Below are 5,710 nucleotides of genomic sequence, written 5' to 3' on the forward strand. Positions count from 1 at the left end.
AGCAGACTGGGATCACGGATAGTTAGGTCAGGATCACAGTGCAGCAGACTGGGATCACGGATAGTTAGGTCAGGATCACAGTGCAGCAGACTGGGATCACGGATAGTTAGGTCAGGATCACAGTGCAGCAGACTGGGATCACGGATAGTTAGGTCAGGATCACAGTGCAGCAGACTGGGATCACGGATAGTTAGGTCAGGATCACAGTGCAGCAGACTGGGATCACGGATAGTTAGGTCAGGATCACAGTGCAGCAGACTGGGATCACGGATAGTTAGGTCAGGATCACAGTGCAGCAGACTGGGATCACGGATAGTTAGGTCAGGATCACAGTGCAGCAGACTGGGATCACGGATAGTTAGGTCAGGATCACAGTGCAGCAGACTGGGATCACGGATAGTTAGGTCAGGATCACAGTGCAGCAGACTGGGATCACGGATAGTTAGGTCAGGATCACGGTGAAGCAGACTGGGATCACATTTAATTAGGTCAGGATCACAGTGAACCAGACTGGGCCTCTCCGCCTCCACCCTACTCCGACCTATCACCCTCACCTTGACCTCTTTCCACCTATCACATTTCCAACGCCCCTCCTCCAAGTCCCTCCTCCCTACCTTTTATCTTCTCCTGCTGAACACTCTCTGCTCATTCCTGAAGAAGGGCATGTGCCCGAAACGTCGAATCTTCTGTTCCCTAGATGCTGCCTGACCTGCTGTGCTGTTCCAGCAATAAAGTTTCAGGGTAGCAAATTTAAAACAGAGTTGAGAAACTAATTCTCGTAAAGAGTTGTGAATCTGTGGAATTCGCTATCCAAAAGTGGGATGAATGCTGGGACAGTGAGTAAATGTAAGGAGGGTTAGACAAATTTTTAATTGGTAATGGGTTGAAGAGATATGGAGAGAAGGCAGGAAACTGGGGTCAGGAGCATATCAGAGCTGAAAATGTGTTGCTGGAAAAGCGCAGCAGGTCAGGCAGCATCCAAGGAACAGGAGAATCGACGTTTCGGGCATAAGCCCTTCTTCAGGACTTATGCCCGAAACGTCGATTCTCCTGTTCCTTGGATGCTGCCTGACCTGCTGCACTTTTCCAGCAACACATTTTCATCTCTGATCTCCAGCATCTACAGTCCTCACTTTCTACTCAGGACCATATCAGCCATGATCGAATGGTGGAGCAGACCCGATGGGCCAAATGGCCAACTTCTGCTCCTATATCTTATGAACCCATGTTTATTAAACCATTTGTCTTGCCTGTCTTAATCGTGAATGAGTGTGTAAGAATTTAAGGGTTTTAAAGGAGTATAGTTTAAGTGACATAGTACATTAAAAATCCTTTATTTTCTGTGTTTTTTTAAAGTTAACTTTGTTACAATAAATAAAATTATTTCGTTTAGTGACAAAACGTAGTGTGGATTGCTTGTGCCTGAATAGCAGTCAGTCCGGCAAATTGGTCATCTTGGTGATCTAATTAGGATTTTATGCATTTTGTGATGGCTAATAGAAGAATGAGGCATGACCTATGGCACACTCTTCCTAGTTAAGTTGTGATACAGTACTATCTGCTTTTAGGAGAAAATCTCAGGTGGAAAGATGCCTTAAAATATCTTATTAGTGTTCCTAATTGATCTATAACCTGATGATATACATTGAACACAATAAACCCAACAGCTAAAATTGTTGCAAAATAACCACATGGTACTCTGATGCTTCACTGTTATAAAAAAGTGGATTTGCAAAATCAACTAATGTGCTAATTGGCACTTGGTAGAGGTTAATTTCAAAATTAAAGTTCTCATCCTAACAGTTTCCTCTCAATGTATATCATTCTTCTGTAGATCACTTATAAATGTAATTGGCAGCACCGTGCCTCTGTAATAATGCAGCCTTGGTGGACATGGCCTGCTTTATGAAGGAAGTCAGGATCCAAACTTACTGCTGTATTAGGACTTTCATTGGGACTGGTATTTTCTGAAGAGTGGACAATGACAGGTAACATGACTAATTGGGTGTGACATTAGAGAGTAGAAAAAAATAAAATGGGGAGGAAAATCTGGTGATTATGCTATGGGCCAAAGTCAAGCTAATTTAAATTCAAGAATATGATTTGTTTCTAAGAATTTAGTTTGATTTTCAGTCTTAGTAAACGATACTCTGAAACTTTGAGACACCAACTGCTGTGCTTATTGATTAGGTCCCAGTCTCACAGAACATCAATATTGTTCTATATTGTCTCCGTGATCCTGTCCTTCACTAACTCTGTAGCCACCTCCAGTCCAACAAGCCGTCAAAATCCCTGTATCCTTTCCAATTACCAAAATATTAATAAGGAAGGGGAAATTAGAATATGGGAGAGAGGTAGCCAGAAATACAAAATTAGATAATAAGAGTTTATACAGGTATTTAAAAAATAAGAGTAAGTAATATAAGCAGTGGTGCTCTAGAGAGTGAGTCTGAGGAATTAATAAGATAAAATACGGAAATATCAAATGAATTAAACAGCTTTTTTCACTGTAGAAGATGCAAATACCAACTCGGAAATAACCATGAATCAACGATGATTTGATTTGATTATTGTCACATTCTGAGATACAGTGAAAAGTATTGTTTTGTGTGCTATCCAGGCAAATCATATAACACATAAATACATCAGGGTAATAAAGCAGCATGTAGAATATAGTGTTACAGCTGCGAGAAAGATCAATTTTAATATATGAGAGTTCTGTGCAAAAGTCTGATAACAGCAGGGAAGAAGCTGTTCTTGCTTTCAAACTTTTGATGTTTTGCCCTATGGAAGAGGGTGGAAGAGAATATAACTGGGGTGGGAGGGGTCTTTGATTAAGTTGGCTGATTTCCTGAAACAGCAGGAAGTATAGACAGAGTGATGAACTGGGCTGCGTTCACAAATCTCGGTAATTTCTTGCAGTTTTTAGCAGAACACTTGCCACACCAAGGTGTGATGCATCTGGATATGATGATTTCTATGGTGCATGTATAAAAATCAGTAAGAATCATTGTGCACATGCTGAATTTTCTACGTCTTCTAAGGATGTAGAGGTGTTGGTACATCTGTCTTAACTGTAACATTTATATGCCTGGACCAGGACAGATTGTTGGGGATCTTTATTCCAAGGAACTTGAAGCTCTCGACTATCTTTCAGCGCCATTGATATAGACGGGGCATGTCCTGCACTGCATTTCCAGAAGTCAATGACCAGCTTCTTTGTTTTTCTGACATTGAGGGATATTGTAGTCTTTACGCCATGTCGCTAATCTCGCTAGCTTTTTTACTGTATTGTGACTCTGTTGTTTAAGATCCATCCTGACGTAGTGGTGTCATTAGGAAACTTGTAAATGGAGTTAGGCAGAATTTCACCACACAGTCATGAGTGTGTAAGGAGTATAGTATGTAGCTGAGTATGCAATCTTCTGGGGCACTGGTGTTTCGGATTATCGTAGAGGAGGCGATGTCACCTATCCTTACTGATTGTGGAAAGGGAGCAAGGAACTTACAGTTATAAACCTGACAGCACCGAAACAGATCCTTCGGTCCAACTCATCCATGCTAATCAGATGTCATAAATAAATCTAGTCCCATTTTCCATCATTTGGCCCATATCCCTCTAAACCCTTCCGATTCATTTACCCATCCAGATGCCTTTCAAAAGTTGTAATTGTACCAGCCTCCACCACTTCCTCTGACAGCTCATTCCATACACGCACCACCCTCTGTGTGAAAAAGTTGCCCCTTCAGTCCCTTTAAAATGTTTCCTCTCTCACCATAAGCCTCTGCCCTCCAGTTGTGGATTACCCCACCCCAGGGAAAAGACCTTGTCTATTCACCCTATGCTCCTCAAGATTTTATAAACTTCTATAAGGTCACCCCTCAACCTCTGATGCTCCAAATAAAGCCTATTCAACCTCTCCCTATAGCTCAAACCTTCCAACCTTGGCAACATCCTTGTAAATCTTTTCTGAACCCTTTTACGTTTCACAACATCCTTCCGAGAGCAGGGAGACCAGAATTGCATGCAGTATTCCAAAAGTGGCCAAACTAATGTCCTGCGCAACCATAACCTGACCTCCCAATTCCTCAATACACTGACCAATAAAGGCAAGCGTACCAAATACCTTCCTCACTGTCCTGTCTACCTTTGACTCCACTTTCAAGAAACTACGAACCTGCACTCCAAGGTCTCTTTGTTTAGCAACACTCCCCAGGACCTTACCATTAAGTGGATAAGTCCTGCCCTGATTTGCCATTCCAAAATGCAGCACATCACTTTTATCTAAATTAACCTCATTCTGCCACTCCTCAACCCATTGGCCCATTTGAGGTAATCAAAGATCCCATTTTACTCTGAGGTAACCGTCTTCGCTGTCCACTACACCTCCAGTTTTGGTGTCATCTGCAAACTTACTAACCATACCTGCTATGTTCACATCCAAATCATTTATATAAATAATGAAAAGCAGTGGATCCTTATGGTGCACTGCTGGTCATAGACTTCCAGTCTGAAAAGCACCCCTCCACCACCACCCTCTGTCTTCTACCTTCGAGCCAGTTTTGTATCCAAATGGCTAGTTCTCCCTGTATTCCATGTAATCTAACGTTGCTAACCAGTCCGCCATAAGGAACTTGTTGAACACCTTACTGAAGTCCATATAGATCCCGTTCACCACTCTGCCCTCATCAATCTCTTCGTTACTTCTTCAAAACACTTAATCAAGTTAGATAGATATGATTTCCCATGCATAAAGCCATGTTGACTATCCCTAATCAGTCCTTACCTTCCAAATACATGTAAATCCTGTCCCTCAGAATTTCCTCCAACAACTTGCCCACTACCAATGTCAGGTTCACCGATGTCAGTGGATTCTGGGTAATCCAAGATGGAGGATGGAAAAAAGTTGAGGTTGTAAGAGCTGCTCCTTTCATGAGGTGCTTTCAGTGTTGGAGCTGATTTCCTTGAATTCGAGGTGCAGTAATTACTATTTTAGAAGCTGTTGCATTGTTTTGGAACTTTGAGACAAAAGAAAATCAAAACAAGAGTAGTCTAAAAAGGAGGAAGAGAGACAAAGGCAGTGACCACATGGGAAGTGAATCGAATGGAGAAATACACTTGCTCTGCTTTCTGACCCAGCAGTGAACCTGCATAGCTGACTGCCCATGCTGTTTGATTTCAAGTAACTTAAAAACAATTAAAAGCATAAGGGAAAGGTTATGGAGAAAGTTCTTAAAACTAAAATCTGACAATTTCCTCAGCCCTGATGGAGTTTAGCCTCGAATGTTGAATGAAATGCTTCCTATTATGGTGGATGCTTTGAATTTAATTTTTCAAAATTCTCTGGATTATGAATGTGACTGCTGTGTTCAAAGGAAAGAGAGAAAAGCCAGGCAACCATAAGCTAGTTAACGTCACATCTGATGTATGGAAAGTCCTGGAATATATTATTAAGCAGCACATTTAGATCTTGTTAATTTAATAACATAGAGCTAATGTGGTTGTGTGAAAAAAAAGTCATATTTAACTAAATTATTAGAGTTTTTAACAATGAAGATAACAATAAACTGGTGGATGTACTGTACTTAGATTTCTGGAAGGTATTAGACAAGGTGCCACATTAAAGGTTACTGTGAAAAATAAGAGTTCAAGATGTGAATGGTTACTTTGGTTGATTGGCTATAAAAAGTAGAGAGTGGGTATACTTGG

Source organism: Chiloscyllium plagiosum, chromosome 29, assembly GCF_004010195.1.
Source record: "Chiloscyllium plagiosum isolate BGI_BamShark_2017 chromosome 29, ASM401019v2, whole genome shotgun sequence".
In the NCBI taxonomy this organism is placed as follows: domain Eukaryota; kingdom Metazoa; phylum Chordata; class Chondrichthyes; order Orectolobiformes; family Hemiscylliidae; genus Chiloscyllium; species Chiloscyllium plagiosum.